The sequence below is a fragment of the Hemiscyllium ocellatum genome, chromosome 34 (genome assembly GCF_020745735.1).
Source record: "Hemiscyllium ocellatum isolate sHemOce1 chromosome 34, sHemOce1.pat.X.cur, whole genome shotgun sequence".
In the NCBI taxonomy this organism is placed as follows: domain Eukaryota; kingdom Metazoa; phylum Chordata; class Chondrichthyes; order Orectolobiformes; family Hemiscylliidae; genus Hemiscyllium; species Hemiscyllium ocellatum.
In genome coordinates this window covers 31,618,378-31,638,662 of record NC_083434.1, presented here as the reverse complement: position 1 = coordinate 31,638,662, position 20,285 = coordinate 31,618,378, and the positions used below count along the sequence as shown (strand labels likewise).

The 20,285-nt window shown below is 39.8% G+C and overlaps 1 protein-coding gene across 1 annotated transcript in view; it reads left to right on the top strand.

Annotated features, from left to right (window-relative positions):
- Positions 1-20,285, top strand: part of gmds (GDP-mannose 4,6-dehydratase) — a 658,631-nt gene that overhangs the window by 257,185 nt on the left and 381,161 nt on the right. The window lies entirely within an intron of this gene.

Here is a 20,285-nt window from a genome sequence, read left to right as displayed (position 1 = left end):
CAGTTAGTCTCCCCCTGCTCTTACTTTTGACATCAGACTTATTACCTTTCTAATTTCTAATCTTGCTCCTGGCTTTCCAGCCCCTTACACTAAGCCTTTAATCTTGCCTCCGATCTATCCCTTACCTTCCCTGTCACAATCCTTTCAATAATTCTCTCCTTTCTCTCTGCTCTCCCCTAGCTGCTCCATTGCCAGCCAAATCGCCTTTCAATCTGGTTAGCTACAGCTGATAAAGGGAGATGCAAGTCATGAAATACAGAAAATACATGTTCATCTGTTTTACCCAACCACAAAGTAGCACCTCCCTCAACCCCCTCACTGCCTTTAACTTAATATTCCACAATCAAACATCTGAGAAGCTTAGATTCTCTATTAAATTATGTTTTCACACTTCAGTGACTAAGATGTAAAATGAATTAATTTTAAGTTTGACTTGCGTTCATTCACCTAAGTACATTTCAATTGATTAAAAATGCAATTTCTTTCCCAATGACATAGACTGTAACTCCCCCTCCAGTAAACTTTGCTAGCACCCTTAGTTGAGACCCACATTGTTATCGCCATGCTTCCTACTTCAATTTTGCGGATTTTCTTGAAGCTTTTTTGCACAAACACAGAATAGAACAAATGTGCAGGAATGTGCCATTTAGATTCTTGAGCCTATTCCTCTTTCAGTTTGGACAAGGTTATTCTGTACATCAACTCCGATCAAGCATTGTTACTCTACATCTTTTAGTTATCTTCGACTAACAAAATGTACCTGAATCTTTGATTGAACTAACTCCACCAGCTTTTTATGCAAGAGTTTTCCAGATTTCCACAACACATTGTATGAAGACGTGTTTTCTCACTTCAACCCTCAAAGGCCTAGGTCCAATTTTAAGGTTTTGTCCCTTTGTTCTCCACTTCCTCACCAGAGGAAATCGTTTCTCTACTCTCTCAAATCATTTCATTGTCTTAAATACTTCAAATAAGTCACCCCTTCATCTTCTGTACTCAAGGGAATCCAAGCCTAATCTATGCAGCCTGCTTCATTAATTAACTCTTTTAGTCCATTATTCTGGTGGACCTGCGCTGCAACTCATTCAAGACCAGTACATCTTTACAGAGCTTTCCAAATGTGAATCCAGTACTCCAGAGTTTTGCTTAACGGTTATGATAACTTTCACCTCTTGACATTTTAGCACCACTTGAGGTAACAAATAACATTTCATTTTTACCTTTTATTTGTGCCAATTCACTTGTTTTCCTTGGGACCCTAAATATCTTTATACCACAGCCTGTAACTTCTTACTATTTAGGAAATGTTCTGATTTATCTTTCGTAAGTCCAAAATTGATGACCTCTCACTTTTAAACATTGAACTCCCTCCACTATAGTTTTGATCATTGATTTAATTGCTTAAACATTCTTTTGCAATTTCCTGCTCCAGTCTACCTAAGTTTGCTGTCCCTGGAAAACTTAAATTACATGATTTTATTCCTCCAATGTCTTTGATACATACAACGAGAACTGAGGCCCCAGTACTTTGTGACTTTTTTTATGTTTGCGAAATAGCATATATACTTATTGTCCCTAATTCTCTGACCCTGAATGCCGAACCATTTCATTGCCTCGGCCAACAATTCAGCTTGAATTCCATGCACTTAATTTTGTTAACAGTGACTTTGATGAAAACGTATCAAATTAATAGAATAAAGGAGAATCCAAAGGGATTTTACAAATATATTAAGGACAAAAGAGTAACTAGGGAGAGAATAGAGCCCCCAAGATCAGCAAGGCGGCCTTTGTGTGGAGCCGCTGAAAATGGGAGAGATGCTAAATGAATATTTTGCATCAGTATTTACTGTGGAAAAGGATATGGAAGATATAGATTGTAGGGAAATAGATGGTGACATCTTGAAAAATGTCCAGATTACAGAGGAGGAAGTGCTAGATGTCTTGAAACGGGTAAAGGTGGCTAAATCCTCAGGACCTGATCAGGTGTCTCCAAGAACTATGTGGGAAGCTAGAGAAGTGATTGCTGGTGCTCTTGCTGAGATATTTGTATCATTGATAGTCACAGGTGAGGTGCTGGAAGGCTGGAGGTTGGCAAACGTGGTGCCATTGTTTAAGAAGGGTGGTAAGGACAAACCACCGGTGAGCCTGACCTCGGTGGTGGGCAAGTTGTTGGAGGGAATCCTGAGGGTCAGGATGTACATGTATTTGGAAAGTCAAGGACTGATTAGGGATAGTCAACATTGCTTTGTGCATGGGAAATCATGTCTCACAAACTTGATTGAGTTTTTTGAAGTAACAAAGAGGATTGATGAGGGCAGAGCGGTAGATGTGATCTATATGGACTTCAGTAAGGCGTTCAACAAGGTTCTCCATGGGAGACTGATTAGCAAGGTTAGATCTCATGGAATATAGGGAGAACGAGCCATTTGGATACAGAACTGGCTCAAAGGTAAGAAGACAGAGGGTGTGGTGGAGGGTTGTTTTTCAGACTGGAGGCCTATGACCAGTGGAGTGCCACAAGGATCAGTGCTGGGTCCTCGACTTTTTGTTATTTACATAAATGATTAGGATGCTAGCATAAGAGGTACAGTTAGTAAGTTTGCAGATGACACCAAAATTGGAGGCGTAGTGGACAGCGAAGAGGGTTACCTCAGATTACAACAGGATCTGGACCAGATGGGCCAATGGGCTGAGAAGTGGCAGATGGAGTTTAATTCAGATAAATGCAAGGTGCTGCATTTTGGGAAAGCAAATCTTAGCAGGACTTGTACACTTAATAGTAAGGTCCTAAGGAGTGTTGCTAAACAAAGAGACCTTGGAGTGCAGGTTCATAGCTCCTTAAAATCGGAGTCACAGGTAGATAGGATAGTGAAGAAGGTGTTTGTATGCTTTCCTTTATTGGTCAGAGTATTGAGTACAGGAGTTGGGAGGATTTGAACTATAGGGAGAGGCTGAACAGGCTGTAGCTGTTTTTCCCTGGAGCTTCGGGGGCTGAGGGGTGACCTTATTGAGGTTTACAAAATTATGAGGGGCATGGATAGGATAAATAGACAAAGTCTTTTCCATGGGGTCAGGGAGTCCAGAACTAGAGGGCATAGGTTTAGGGTGAGAGGGGAAAGATATAAAAGAGACCCAAGGGGCAACTTTTTCACGCAGAGAGTGGTACATGTTTGGAATGAGCTGCCAGAGGATGTGGTGGAGGCTGGTACAATTGCAACATTTAAGAGGCATTTGGATGGATATATGAATAGGAAAAGTTTGGAGGGATATGGGCTGGGTGCTGCAGGTGAGACTAGATTGGGTTGGGATATCTGGTCGGCATGGACAGGTTGGACCGGAGAGTCTATTTCCATGCTGTACATCTCTATGACTCTAAATGCATTCTTGTGATCTCAATGGTATTCCAGCTGAGTTCTTCAAAGCTGGTGGGCTTTGGCTTACATCAAGCCTCCGTGAATTTACCTTTTGGATTCAAATGGAAAAAAATGCAGCTTCTTCACTGTTGCTGAGTCAGAATCCTGCAACTCGCTTTCTAATTCATTATGGGTGTGCAGTGGGTCAAGAAAGCATCTTACGACCATCTTCTCAAGGACAACTTGGGATAGCAATGCCTCCATGACACTCTTTGGAAGTACCATCAAATACACACTCAATTCCTTCATTAAGCCAGCTCCATAAGCATTCAAGGAAAAACTCTGGGAAGTCCTCTTTTATTCGCTGGAAACCATCTTCAACTTGTCCAAAAATTTCTCCTCGCCTGATCCAATTCTCCCTATTCTCAAATAACCTGTATTCCATGGGAAAACATAGCAAATTCTTTAAAGATGCATTAAAGCTTTCTTTGAAGCACAGCGGCATTAACACCAATGGCTAGAAGGAACCTGACACCTATCATTTAAAATGGAAATATTATGTCCACCAAGCTGCATCACACATTGAGTTGCAATGTCTTAACGATGGGACAGAGCAACAGCAGAAAGGGAAAGGGGAAAAACAGCAAATCTCCACTCTAAGTCACAACAGTTTATGGGACATACGATCCCATGTAGTAAAAAAATTTGTGGATTGAAAATCAGCCAGTTCAGTTACATAAAAACCCAGGATAGAAAATCCTCATTAGATGTCATAATCGAGGGGCAGACAACACTAAATTGGATTGGAGAACAGACTTCAGAGCCAAAACATCCACTCCTTTTAATATTTCTCTCATTTTTCTTAGATCAAGTGGACATTTTCTAATAAATCTGGCCAATGCGGATGGTAAAAAAAAATCTTTATTGAGATAATCAAACTAAACACCCATTAAATCAGTTGACCAAAGCAAGGCTATCAAAGGCCATGCTCAATTTTACTGTCCAGATTACTATAAAATCTTGTTTTAATCTTGCCATTAAATCTTTGATGATACCAATCTTCAGACTGATACTTTCTTTATAAATCTGAAAGAGGATAATTTAATGAATGTACAAATATGATTGATTTATTTATGAATGTTGTATGTGGCTATATCACTCTTTGGACATTTCATTCTTCACTACTTGAAATTAAGCATGTAAGTTTGCTGCGTGAGAATGATAAATTAGATAAAGCACGAATGGTGACTGAAATATTAAGCATAGCAATATACAATGGAATTGTTTGATCTATTTGAATTAACTTAAGCTTACTGTTCTTACCATTTTACTTATGCAGAGGAAGTAATTCACATTATGTTACATTTTGTTAGGTGTCTGATAAATGCTCAAAAAGGTGTGGCTCAGAGAGACCATCTGTGGATTGAGATTGAATAAGAATAGGACTGTGGATTTGGGGGTAATGGTTAGGGGAATTTGGGTGGTAAGGATGTCATTTTGCTAAAAGTACGGATGGAATGCAGCATGACTGTGTAAAGTACCTTAAATTCTCACTCACTGTAATTGACATCATGCATATTTGACACTGGTATTCAGAAAAGCTCAGAGTTCTCATTGTTTAGACTTTAAAGATATGGCAGGAGACACTTTTCAGCAGCAAGTTCTAGTCTTAGAGCTGAACTCCTAGCAAGACTATTCATTATGTGAAGCAGATGGGAGAAGTGTAATGATTGGTTTCAAGGCAACACTTCAGAACAAGGCTGACAAAGGTTTTGTTACATTCATTAGTGTGTAAGAATTTCATGTGGAAGAAAGTTTATTTATGCTTCCTCCAATTCTTTTGATATTCATGAGTATCCATTAACTAAAGCAGAAGAAACCGTAATTACTTTCCTCCCTGCTGAGGAAAACAAGTTATTTTGGATCTTCTTAATGTTAACATTGTGGACTCCTGCCAAATTTTATTTGCATAAATGATGGATTTGTGACACGTTCCCTTCAGTATCCTGCCACTAGAGAATTCCACCTTATGCCAAAAGAAACCCATGTTCTTGACGAGAATGGGCTTTCTGTCATCCCACATGGGTTGCATCGTAATAATAATCTCGAATGCAAAATGGAAAGATTGATCCATTGGTACCAGAAACTCAGTTATTTGCAAATCAATCCTTTCCTGTCCATGAGAAAAGCAGTTTGGGTTCATTCTAGTGTTGCTTGTACCTCCAGGCTGTAGGTGGTTCCAAAATGAAATTTGCTCCACATGAAAGTATTTTTTCTCAATGTTTACAATTGGGTGTGACATGGCAGCTGCCTTGTGCTATTTAAAGTTCTTATTAAAACAGGTTACTAAGAGTTCATGTTGTCATCACACTTGATCACCTGACTTTAATATAAGGTTTAATTGCTGAATAGAGTCATAGAGGTCTACAGCATAGAATAAGGCCCTTTGGCCCATCGAGTCTGCACTGTTCAAAGACAATTATCAATGTGCTGGTACAGAATTTCATGGTTTGAACTTTCTACCACCTCAACATTGTCACCTGACACTAAGTAGTTGAACAAAACAAAGAAGAATATCTCAGGTTTAAGTTTGAATCTGTGTTTAAGTTAGCAGATCTCAGACAGATAAATAATAGGGGTTGAGTTCTTCTGATTCCATTGCTGATTTGGGATGAAGCTTCCACCTAAAATCCTATAATGTCCTGGTAGAGTTTATTCCTTGGGTTGCAATAAAAATGCAGGGTAGGCACTTAAATATATCAAAGATATCAGTGCTACCTAGGCCAGAAGATGCAGCAACAATGCTGCAATCTTATATCTATGATTAATCAAATATTGATGAAATCTTCAAATCATTAAACCACTCCTGTTGAGAAGAAATGTTACTTCTGGATCACAGAGCTATAATAGCGCACATGACTAACGTTAAAAGGCATTCTGAAATTAAGGCCAATTTAAATTCTAAAAGAAGACATCTTGCTCCACTGAATCCCCTTACAATGGCACTGTGGTTAATGTAAGTACCATAATAGGTAGCTACTGCGACTGCCAAAATGACCAAGGAATTTGTGTAGTGCCTTTGATGCAGGAAATGGTCACATTATTCTTCACAAAGGCAAAACGAGAAAACTGAATGCTGAACTAAAGATGAAACTATTTGGAGAGATGACTAAAAACTTGGTCAAACTGTGGTTTTTCCAAGAATGGGTGTCAAACAGCAGTCTGACAGCACTAATATTGAAAGAGTTGAAACAGGAGATGGAGAAATGGATTTCATTGTCATCAGCAAGTGTGTGGAACCTGACCCTAGATCTGACATTGCTTCATAAAGATGCAGCTTTTTGTATGTGAAGGGAAATGTGGTGCCAGTGACAGATCCTTACATTAGTCCTAAGGCAAGGTCAGAAAGAGAATCCATTGCTGGAGATGCCTTTGACTGGATATATGGGAGTGGAACCAGGCAAGGCAGTCTCATTGATGAGGAAAAATGAAGAAGTGATGTTAGAGGAGAAGGGTGTGATTTACCATGTAGCTCTGCCTCCTGACACCCCTGAAATGTTCACATGGTGCATGCAGAGAGTTCTATGCTTGCACACTTTGTGTGAAACGCTTAACTGATAAAAGAAAACATTGCAGCACCCACACATGAACACACTAAACTTGGGGGAATTTGATGGAAGTGTGTCAGTGGCAGTATTTGTCAGGGGTACCTCATGCCTGTTTTGCACATGCATACTGAGAGAGCTTTAGCGTGTTGGCAGACATTGTCTTGCAGTATCTGAGGTTGGGGAACCTTTTACAATGTTAGTTACCATAATGACATAGGACAGTGTTTGATAGGCAGCAAGTTAGTTGAATTAGTTTGACCAAGGGAGCAAAGAGGTGGATCTCATGGTCAAGGTACATTTGGGTAGGTGAAGGGGGAAACTAGAGAAAGACTTGGATGCAGGCACAGCTGGTGAGGGTGACCTGCAGGGAGAATTGGCTTGACCAAGGTAAAAAAAACCAAAGGCAGCAATACATATCAATTTTAGTGATACCAAAGCCTATGAGCAGTTTGCAGTTATAGGGTCATGGAGTTAGACAACATGGAAATAAGACCCTTTCATCCAACTACTCCATACCGACCATATTCCTAAACTGAACTAGTCCAACTTGCCTGAGTTTGGCCCATATCTATCCAAGCTGAAAATGTGTTGCTGGAAAAGCGTAGCAGGTCAGGCAGCATCCAAGGAACAGGAGAATCGACGTTTCGGGCATGAGCCCTTCTTCAGGGCTTATGCCCGAAACGTCGATTCTCCTGTTCCTTGGATGCTGCCTGACCTGCTGCGCTTTTCCAGCAACACATTTTCAGCTCTGATCTCCAGCAGCTGCAGACCTCACTTTCTCCCCACATCTATCCAAACCTTTCATATTAATGTACTTATCCAAATATCTTTTAAATATTGCAACTGTACCTGCATTCCTTTAGCAGTTTGTTCCACACACTCACCATCTGTGTGAAAAAGTTACCACTCATGTCCTTTTTAAAACTTTCTCCCCTCACTTTGAAAATGAGCCCCCTAGTTTTGAGCTTCTCCACCCTCAGGAAAAAACCCTTGCCATTCACCTTCTCTATGCCCCTCATGATTTTATAAACCTCTAAAAAGGTCACTCCTCAACCTCCTTTGCTTCAGTGGAAAACCTCTAGCCTTTCCAGCCTATTTTTACAACCAAACTCTCCATTTCATATAGTAGGGCAACCAGGACTGCACAGAAGAGGCCTCACCAACATCCTGTGTAACCTCAACATCATGTTCCAATTCCAGTACTCAAAGATCTGAGCTATGAAGGCAAGGGCGCTAAACACCTTCTTAACCACCTCCCCCCCCCGTCTACCCATGACACTAATTTCAGAGAATTATGTACCTGAACCATTAGGCCTCTCTGTTCTACAACACTACCCAGGGCCCTACATTAATTGTTTAAGTTCTGCTCTTGTTTGTTTTACCACAATGCAATACCTTGCATTTATCCAGTGCATGGGCGACACGGTGGCTCAATCATTATCACCATTGCCTCACAGTGCCAGGGACCTGGGTTTGATTCCCACCTCAGGTGACTGTGCGAAGTTTGCACATTCTCCCCGTGTCTGTGTGGATTTCCTCCAGGCACTCCATTTTCCCCCCACAATCCAAAAGATGTGCAGGTCAGGTGATTGGCCACACTAATTTGCCCATAGTGTTAGGTGCACTGGTCAGGGGTAAATATAGGGTAGGGGAATGGATCTGGGTGGGTCACTGTTTGGAAGGTCGGTGTGGACTTGTTGGACCAAAGGGCCTGTTTCTGTACTGTAGGGAATCTAATCTAAAATCCAACTGCCCCTCCTCAGCCCATTGACCCAATTTTCGTGATGTCAGATAATCTTCCTCACTGTCCACTTAACCACCAATTTGGTGTCATCTGCAAGCTTACTCATCGTATCTCCTATATTCTCATCCAAATCGTTTATATAAATGATCACAAAAGTGGAGCCTGTGGAACACTGCTGGTAACAGGCCTCCAGTTTGAAAAACAATCCTCCACTACCACCCTCCGTCTCCAACCTAAAGCCAATTTAGTATCCAGTTGGCAAACTCAACCTGAATCCCAAGTGATCTAAACTTATTTAATTAGTCTACCAGGCGCAACCTTGTCAAAGGCTTTACTAAAGTCCATGTAAACAAGGTGCAGAGCTCCCTCCTCATCAATCTACTTGGTTACTTCCTCAAAGAAACTCATTCAAGTTCATGAGACACAACTTTCCTCACACAAAATCATGCTGATTAACCCTAATCAGTCCTTGCCTTTCCAAATGCATGTAAATCTTTATCTTTCAGAACTACTTCTAATAACATATCCACCACTGAAGTCAGACACAGGTCTATATTTCCGAGGCTTCTCCTTACAACCTTTCTTAAACAAACGTTAGCTACCCTCCAGTCCTCTGGACTTCACTCATGGTTATAGTTGATACAAGTATTAAGAGATTATGGAAGGGAAAATGTGAGGTCTGCAGATGCTGGAGATCAGAGCTGAAAATGTGTTGCTGGAAAAGCACACCAAATTGGATGCTGCCTGACCTGCTGCACTTTTCCAGCAACAAATTTTCAGCTCTGATTATGGAAGGGGTAGAGGGAGTGGAGTCCTGGGGTACACATTCACTAATCTTCAAAGAAAGAAAGACACTTTGGTAAAGTATATGAGACTTGCACTTTATGGACAGAAGCACAAAATACAAAAGTAAGACTGTTTTGCTAACCACTTCATGAACAGTTGGTTAGACTTGAGCTGAAACATTGCATCCAGTTCTGAGCATCACTTTAGGAAGGATATCAAGCTCTTGGACTGGTCAGAAATGAGTTTTACTCATTGAATGAGAATTGTATGAGAGATGAGGGACTTCAGTTGTGCACTGAGACATGTTAAACCCACATTAAGCATAAACATTAAGGGAAATTTAATAGTGGTGTTCAAAATTTTTAAAATGCTGTGCGAGAGTAGATAAGGCAAAATCTGTTTGTACTTGGAAGGATGTTATTAACTGCATGACATAGATTTGGGAAAATTAACAATTTATTCTCCTTTTTTTAATTATCTGAAATGTACTACCTGAAAATCTTATGTCTGTAGATTGAGTAGTAATTTGCATAAGGTAATTGGATAAATGCCTGAAGGGAGTTGTTGCCTGGGCATGGCAAAAGAGTAGGAGAGTAGATCTAATTGAATTTCTTTTGAAGAGCAGCATACATTTGGATGTTGAATGGCAAGCTTCTGTACAATAAGATTCTACCAGTCTGAGAAATCAGTGGCAGAATGGTGCACTGAGAGGGGTGGGTAAGTCAGTTAGCCACTGCAGGTTCCGGAGGAAGAGATCACTAAAGCAGGTAAGACTAGCAGGGTAAATTTGAAAACAAAAACAGTAATATGAAAACCTCTGCTTTTCAGAAAAATATTGAGTTTTATTTCTGTAGACAACTAAAAGATTTGTAGCCAGGTTTTCATTTTCTTTACAGAATCAGACATTTCTAATTAATTCTGCCACATCCTTCAGAGAAACAGTCTACATTTTTTTTCCTTGGAATTGTTTCTAGATGTTGTACTACAATGATTTAGTGATGAAACTAACTGAATCCCCTAACTACCATCTAATTTCTTTATTCAGGGTTCAGCAATTGTATATGCACTGATATCTAAAAAAGGTGACTTCTGATTCCTGTTTTTTTTAGTTCCCATGGGGGTAATGAGCACAGTACACAAAACTTCAAGACTGCTGAATTCAGTATGTGTAAAATCTGGTGGCTGAGATTAATTCACTTTTTTAAAAAAAAATGAAATTAGGTTCTTTGGAATCACCCAGTTGAACGAACCCCTGATATTTTAGTTTACAGTTCGTCGCCCAAACCTTTTCATGAAACTTTGGAAAGCCAATGTAGACGGGGAGTAAGTTCATAATCCACTACTTTGTAGGTAGGATTTGTAACTCATAGGTGGGTTTTTAATGGTTCCCTGCCTTGCAATCCAAGTAGCACCTACTATTGAAGTCTGGCCCTGCTGAAACTGCTCAAGCTGCTCATCAGTCACACTCGCGCGCGCGCGCACACACACACTCATTCACTCACTCTCATGCATGTACACACACATAGAAGTCTATAGGTGAATTTGTATTTGCAGAATTATGTTTGCGAATATATTTTATTTTGCTCAAAAATTGCAGGCAGTCAATACATGTAATATTTTGTAAATTCCACTTTGGAAATAGAACCAGTCTGACTCAAGGTTGAGATACAGATAGACTCTAACCTCAACCTCTAATGCATTGTCAGAGCTGAGATGTCACCTTTTGTTGTAAAACCCAATCCTGAGAAGGTGATATGGGATTTACATATTAATGAACTGAAACCTGCAACCCATTCTAAAAGATGAAACATTTAACAACACTCCAGATTTGTTCAATATACCATTTCAATTGCATGACACTAATCTTTTGCTATAAATTCTGTGTCTTATGCTGTACATCTACCTTGAGGAGCAGCGCTCTGAAAACTATTGCTTCCGAATAATTCTGTTGGACTATAACATGGTGTTGTGTGATTTTTAACCAGTCAGGTTGTCATCTTGAGGATGGGACTTGTTTCCATTGAGGTATAGTCTGGCCCTGCTGAAACTGCTCAAGTTGCTCACCAGTCAAGTTGGCATCTTGAGGATGGGACTTGCTCCTATTGAGGTGTAGACAACTGTCCCTCACTTCTCTACGGCTGCCTGGAAAATTTTATTATTTTGGGGTTTTGCTTTATTTAATATTGGTTTATGAGGAACCAACTTTTATTTTGGAGGATGTAAAACCCAGCCCCATGATTTTGAGTACAACTGTGCATATGATTTGGGCTTAGTTTGCAGAGAAGTCTGCAGTGGTTAAAAGTATCTCATTTTTATTCCAGACACTTATAGCCTGCATGTAGTAGAAATAACAACATTAATCAGAATTATTTTGAGCATGGATGAAAGGCTGTCTATTAGATACCTTCATATGGTTTTGAGGTAAACAACCACACCTGTATCATAAATTAAGTGTTCATTTATTGGAAACCATACTTAGGCACCATCAAGTATTGCCATCTGTATTTGAGTTACTTGATTGTCACAACAAACAGAAGTACAATAAATAAAATGTAATTGAAGTGAAAAGGCCTGTGATTTTCAAGGTAACAGATTTCATAGGATCAATTTTACTACAAGTCTTTTTGTTGTACTCTAACTTCAGGTTTGATAACAGAATCCAAAAATAAATTGATAAGCTAGTCTGAAGCTTTCTGAAGAAGATAAACAAATAATATAAGCGGTGATGTGCTGAGATCAAAACATCGCAAAATTCAAAGTGAATTAACCCATAATAAATAGAGTGCAGATTTCTATGTCTGTTTATTTACTTAGTGTTCAGCCACTCAGCATATAATTTCAGTCATCTTCTGGTATTGTAATTGCCAGCAATAGAGACTTCAGTTATTGGCATGTTTCAGTGACATAGTTAGATGGGGCATGGCTTATATTTGTCCTTAAGGGCATTTGCTACCATCAGAAGTACCTCAGAGGTTAAGATTTGAGACACATTGTTCCTGTCCAAAGGTTAATATGCACCCGAATACATAATGGTCTCTTTAATCCTCGCCAATGATATGGTGATTCACAGAAACATCTGCTGTGCACTTTTTTTTGTGTAAACCAGGAAGAGGCAATGTATTTACCATAGCTTGGCTTTTTAAAAAAAATAATATATTTTTATTAAGAAAACATAGATTTTTAAATATTACAACAAATACAAAACAATGCAATTCAAAACAGTACAAAAATAGTACAAAACTAAACCCAACTAATAAAAAGATTCCCCAACCCACCCTCCTATACGTATGTATAAACATATATAGAGAAGTATAAAATTAAAAAAAAACTAAACTAGCTATTTAACTAACTAAATAAATACCTAACAACAAACAAATAAATAGTAATAACTCAGCCCAGCCAAACAAAACCCTCATCCATTCACAGTTCCTCCTCCCTGGATATTGGACTCATGAAACACAATCGTTACGGCTATATAAAAGCCCTTGTTAGTGTGGCAGATAAATCTGTGTCCAGGTATTTCAAAAAGGGTTACCATGTCTTGTAAAAATTCTCAGTTTTGTGGTGTACCACATTTGTGAGAAAATCCAGGGGAATATGCTCCATAACAATCTTCCGCCAACCTGACAGGCCTGGGGGTTTTTTCTGATATCCAACCTAGCAAGATATTCTTCCTGCACAGAATGTAAGAATATTGAACAGTTTTTCCTTATGCGAGTCTGCAGGAAATGCAATGGGTAGGCCCAAAAGGAGCGAAATAGGGTCCTTCTCCACCCCTACACCTAAAATCCTCTCCATTGCACCTACCTCAGCACTTCAATATGTTTGAAGCCTGTCACAAGACCAAAGACAATGGGTAAGAGTACCCATACAGACCTTGCACTTGGGACATGCTGAAGATACCCCTGTGGAGAATCTTCAACTGGAAAGCATGGGTCCTATTGCAAATTGATATCTTCTTTGCATTCTCCCAAATATCCTCCCATGCCTCTGAAGAAACTTCAACAACCAGCTCTCTTTCCCACATCTTGCAGAATCGATCAGACTCATCTGAAGTGGCACCCTCCCAATTGGTGATATAGAGTACTGACAGAGAGTGTACTCTTAGCCCTTAGTACCCCTCTTTCTGTGTCAGATTTGTAGGGATCAGTCAAACATGTGGGGTTTTTTTTGAAAAAATCCCTAACTTGAAAAAAATGAAAGAGGTCTCTATTAGGTTTCTCGTACTTCCATACTAACTGGTCGAAGAACATCATTACATCTCCCTCAATTAAATCACCCATGCAAGATATACCCCTAGCTGCCCAATGTTTAAATCCTGAATCTATCATACCTAGTTGAAAACTCAGCATATCCACTAAAGGTGTAAACAAAGATGTTTTGCCAATATTAAGCTTGGCTATTTTGAATGTCTCAAGCAAAACTATGCTTTTGCTGGATCAAGTAAATATAAGTGAATGACCAATATGAGTTTTTTCAGTAATCATCAGTTTCTAAATTGCATGTGAGTTGGCATGTTTAGTGATAAAGGCTTAATCAGGCTTTGACTTGTTGAGTAGTTTTCATAGATTTATTTGGTAGGTTAATGAGTGGTTGAATGTAACACCCAAGTACACTCAAACAGGTTGAACATAATTTTGAAGAAATTCATTGACTATTTAAGGTATCAGTAAGGTACTAACCTTGCCAGCCATTGAGATAGTTGATTGAATGATATTCTAACATAAGCTTCATGTGGTTAGCGCAGGTGATTTCTCGGTTCTAAAAATTATTAACTTGTAACAAAGTATGGTCAAATGATCACAGGCCCATTATTGGACATTCTAGATTGACCCACAGTCGCAGAGATTCAGCCTGTCTGAAAATTAGCCAAGCTAAATTGAACTGCAGCTGTCAGCTATCGCTACAAAGAAGAGAGGAAGATCAAACAGTTATAGAGTTTCCAGTTACAACCAGCCCAAAGGTTTTGTATTGGAGAAATGTCGATCAGACATTTTGGCATCTTGACTGCCTCAGTACACCTCCCCACATGGCAACAGCGAGGAAAGTTGGCATGATCCCATTGGATAATTTTAACCCAGCTCATGATCCCATTGGCTAAAGGCCACAGAATGTTCTGGAAGGTCAGGAGCAAGGAGAGGTTAAGAACACCTACCTGAATGCCATCCCTTATTGAAGGCTTGATCTGGCCCAACAGTGGAGTTTCATCCATCTGGGGGGGGGAGAGAGACACAGAGAGAGAGAGAGAGAGAGAGAGAGAGAAGATCCACTCTGACCCCTGCAAGATCAGCCTTCATGGAAGAGAGCCAGATCTACATTGGAGTGGAAGGAGATTCTATTGGCAGAGCTCAAACACATGAATCGTTGCAGCTTATAATCTTCCTCAGCTAGATAGAGAATAAATATTGTGGGAAGTTAGGAAATGCTTGTGTCGTGTTTTTAGTAAGAAATATTTTGTTCATAAAATCAAGTTAAGCTGTAAATCAAATTCTGTGACCGTTTGCCTGGCTCACTGGCAAGGGCACTTTGGATAAAGTGTTTTTAATATATAACCACATCGAAGTATCCAAAGCATGCACACCAAAAGGCATTGTCTGCAGTTTGGATCATTTGCCATGTTTATGGATAGTTTTAAAAAAGTAAAGGAGGCCATGGATTCGGTGTCACTATGAGCTATTACATTCATATATATTCTGAAAGGTCAGTTCCATTGCAGTAAGAAGCGGCTGACCCAAATGTGACAGTGCTCTCAGTATTTTTACTGGAAGACCAGTATGCTAATGCCATACACTGCCGATATCAGTTTTGAGTTACTTATGTAAAGGTTCCATGTTGAAATTGGTGATCTGGACCAGATATGTGGCAATGTAATCATACATTGATTGTTGTCCTTTGTTAGATTGCAAAAAGGTAACAAATATTTGAGCATTTTGTCTTGCATGTAACGGAACTAGAATTGAAGAAAAACATTTGAACAAAGGGACATCAAGTCATTTTCCTGTCTCCTAGTTCTAATGAGTGCAAGATGAAAAGCTTAAAATTCTTGTCTCCTTTTAGGAGTGTTTGTTCCACATAACATTATTGAAAATACAAGAATGCATATCTGAGCACATTTTATAATTTTTTAATGCTTTTAAAATAGTATTTAAATTCTGATTGATGCCATTTTAGAATTTTAAAGAACAATTTTCTTGGTCAATGTTTTTTTTCTCTCTCTGTAAGTGGGCCTAGATCTCTACGCTGCAAATGCTGTACCTTTTCATTAATCTTCCTTTATCTGTAATGTGTACCCCAAAGATTAACAAGGTTAAATGTAATTTAGGCTATGATGCAAATACAGCTTGGATTGGTGGATATTAAATACAGCCCAACATTCCAATGAGGTTAAACAATGTACATGTTTGCCAAATATAAAATTATAGTAGGAATGAAATTCTGAAAATACAACTGATTTGAAGAGACAGAAAATGAGAAAGGTACCTTGTACATAATTCAAAAAGATATAATGGGCCTAATGCCTTTCCTAACAATGATGTAAGAAATAAACGGATTTGTAAATTACAATACACAATCTGGCAAGGTTAACTTTGTCATTTTGTCCTATTATCTTCCTTGCAGTGTTCAGACATGATAGTGCACTGTGGCATGTTGACAGAAACAAGAGTATTTTGGTTGTTATAACAGAATTCTTAAAGAACTATTTTGTTTTAATTCCTAGAATCATATAGTCTGGGAGACCATTCAAACTGTAATGCCTGTGCCAGCTCTGAGAAAGAATTTTCCAAATTTCTGGACAAAATTAAAGATATTATATTCAATTGTACCATACACATGTAGGGTGTCAAAGTTTACAGATGACACTAAAATTAGTGGTAGAGCAAAGTGTGCAGAGGACTGTGAAGCATTGCAGAGGAACATAGATACATTGAGTGAGTGGGCAAAGGTCTGGCAGATGGAATGCAATGTAAGTAAATGTGAAGTCGTCCATTTTGGCAGGAGTAACAGTAAAAAGGATTATTACTTGAATGGTTAAAACGTTGCAGCATGCTCCTATGCAGAAGTTCCTGGGTGTCCTTGTGCATGAATCACAGAGGGTTGGCCTGCAGGTACAACAAGAAATTAGGAAGGCAATTTGAATTTTGTCCTTCATTGCGAAAGGGATTGAGTTTAAAAGCAGGGAGATTATGATGCAGCAGTACAAAGTGCTGGTGAGGCCTTACCTGGAGTACTGTGTGCAGTTTTGTCTCCTTGCTTGAGAAAGGATGTACTAACACCAGAGGAGGTTCACTGGGTAGATTCTGGAGCTGAGGGGATTGGTTTATGAGGACAGACGGAGTAAAATGGGATTATATTATTGGAATTCAGAGGATTGAGGGAGGATCTTATAGAAAAATAAAAAGTATGAAGGGAATAAATAAAATAGAAGTAGAAAGGATGTTTCCACTGGAGGATGAAGCTAGGACAAGAGGGTATAGCCTCAAGATTAGAGGGAGCAGAGTTAGGACTGAATTGAAAAGGAACTTATTCATCCAGAGGGTTGTTAATCTATAGAATTCCCTGCCCCGTGAAGTAGTTGACGCACTTCAGTAAACATTTTTAAAACAAAGGTAGTTTTGTTTTTGAACAATGAAGGGATATGGTCAGATCAAGGGTAAGTGGATCTGAGACCACAAAAAGATCAGCGATGATCTTATTGAATGGCTGAGCAGGCTCAAAGGGCCAGACAATCTATTCTTACATACTGTAAAAAGGACATTCACAATGCTACAGCCAAATTGAATTTAGATAATATACAGAAACAAATACGTTTGAAGGACATTGGTGGTTTAAGCATGTCAACTAACAATGAAACTTAATCTTTTTAATCTTTGGGTCAAAAAATTGTTTCAGAATTATGAATGTACCAAATAGCAATGCACAGCTTTGACACTTGTGCATAATTATGTCATACTTCTGGCTAATTTACATGTACACACAGTTCATTTGTTGAAAGAAAACCAAACAGCTTATTGATATTGTTTGAACTTGTTCAATGTTAATGAGATTTAATCAGTTCCACAACTACTGACGCTTTTGGATATACTTAGAAAGAAAAATCATTTACCCATATTCATTTTATTTTCCTTTTGGAGTGACACTCTCACTTATCAAGGACAAGGATGTCAACAATTAGAAATGTACCTCTTGGTCCACTGGTAACAACAAGCATTCTCACCTGTGCAGCCATTCACAGTACAAGATCTGTCCTTAGCTCAAACTACATCACCTTTATCCAGATCCCAAACCTCCTTTATCTGAGTAAATTCCCAATTAGTGGCATACTAGAGATATTTTTAACCTGTGGATTTAAAACTCCTGGAAACGTTTTCCTCCTTTGTCAATGGGCTGCTTTTGTTTTCCTCTTTTATTGAATTAAAAGGCTCCAAACTATAGTTTCATAGACGGTAGTCATCCCCCAGTACATCAAATTGACTGAAGACTGACATTCTGAAGAAGGGTGACTAGACCCGAAAAGTTAACTCTTCGTTCTGTCCATAGATGCGGCCATTCCTGCTGAGTTTCTCTGGCAATTTCCGTTTTTGGACCAAGTCGGCAATTATTTGATTGTAAATCAGGATATTTTATTAAACTGCAAGGAGGTAATAGCTAGGTGTTGGAAATCAAGGTAAATGCAGGCAAGAAGGATGGCATCATCTTTGGAAACTGGGCCAATCCTTTCAGCCTTTCAGTTTCACAGCAGATTACCTGAAGTTGTTGGGAATATGATTCAGAGGGTCAGGGCATCCACTAAAAAGCTAAGAGGAATGCATCATCAAGGTGAGGCTGAAACTGGGTACCCTATCTCCATTGCATCTAAAAGATTGGCTGCCAAGTGGAGGTATTCGCAAGTTACTCTATGTGGCACAGATCTGACCTTTTAACGGAGCCTGTGCAGCAGCAGTCATATTCTGCTTTATGTTGAGGTTGGAGGTGGATTGTGTCTGCAGGGATTCCATGTACAAAACCCTAGATAGAGGAAGAAGAATGTATTCAATGTTACCCTCATGCTGATGGTCACCTTTGCAGGTGGCTGCTTTAAGCTGATTGTGGACCCTTGGTAGAGAAACAGAAGTGTCATTACCTGCTGAGTTTATCCCTGTCTCTGGTGTTGCAAAGGATGTGTCTGGCCACATTGCTGCAAAACACTTCAAATAGTTGGGCCAAGCCATATTGCCTGTCCCTCATGGAAAACTTTGGAAGGAAAAGCACCCAATCTATGGGCACTGGTCAGTATGTACTGTCCGAGAGGCCCATCAGCGATAGGAGATAGTGGTTTTGTTTGATGCAGTCTATGTCATTTGCCTTATAATTGAGTAAACACCAAGGTGTAGCTCAGCTAATAGTGAAAAGGGCACTTTCAGTCAAATATTTTCCTGAACTCTTTGCACTACTGCATGCTGCCTTCATAACAACTGCTGTGGTAAAGAGACAATCACAATCTCTTTCTGGAATGTACCTTTGCACAAGAGATCTAGAGAGAAGGTGCAGTTGTTTTTGATGAGATTCATCCCAAACAGCTCCATGATATAGGACTCTGTACTCCCCGAACTGTTTCATGGATGTACACACTAGGACCTACATCAACTGCACCTAGAGGGCGATCAACTTTGTGAAAGACGCTCTTTGGTCTGATCAAACATGCTGGTCTTCCAGTGTGAAGAGTTGTTCTTGCCCGTGCAATATGGTCTGGCATTTTCAAATGTCCAGGACTGGGTTATAAGGGACATGCTAATGCCTGGTACAGGCATCGTAAAGGACAGTGGAGAAAGGCCACTGACTCAAGCTTTCACCCCATTATACTTCAATTTATAGAAGCTGCTAACTCAGAACCTTTCCCATTGTATGCTTGTCATTTGGCATGAGGCCTTCAGATCAGGAGACCCACTCAACTATAAGGAATCCAAGTATAACCTTCGCAGAGCCGTTAAGACAGTCAAGGACCAATACCGATCCAAACTAGTGACCCAGACAGAGATCCGGCGACTATGGCAAAGACTGAATGACATCACAAGTTCTAAAAAGAGACATGTAAGATAGTAGACGATGATACATCCCTCCCAGATCATCTCAACTCCTTCTATGCTCGCTTTGAGCAGAGTTTCTGTGGAGAGGTAACATCTAACCCTACAAGTCCTTATGAACCCATCCCAACATTCACTGCATCAGAGGCCAGATCAGTTTTCCTTCGTGTGAATCCAAGGAAAGTGATGGGACCAGATGGAGTACCAGGTTGTGCACTCGGAGCATGCACAGATCAATTGGTAGAGGTTTTCTCGGACATCTGCAGGAGGCCACTGTCCCTGCCTGTTTCAAGAGGACCAACATTATCCCTGTGCCTAAGAAGGCTCATACAGCATGTCTCAATGACTACCGTCCAGTGGCCCTAACCTCAGTGGTCATGAAGTGCTTTGAAAGGCTGGCCATGGCATTAATCAACTCCAGCCTCCCCACTACTCTTGACCCACTCCAATTTGCCTACCAGACAACAGATCTATGTCAGGTGCCATATCATTTGCCATTCACTCCTCCCTAGAACATCTTGACACCAAGAACAGCGACGTAAGCATCCTACTCATCGACTATAGTTCAGCCTTCAACACTATTATCCCCTCGAGACTGATTACTAAACTTAGTGAATTTGGACTAAGCCCCATTCTCTGCAACTGGATCCTCAGTTTCCTGTCCCATAGGCCACAATCAGTGAAGATTGGGGACAATATTTCTTCCTCACTAACACTCAACACTGGAGCCCCC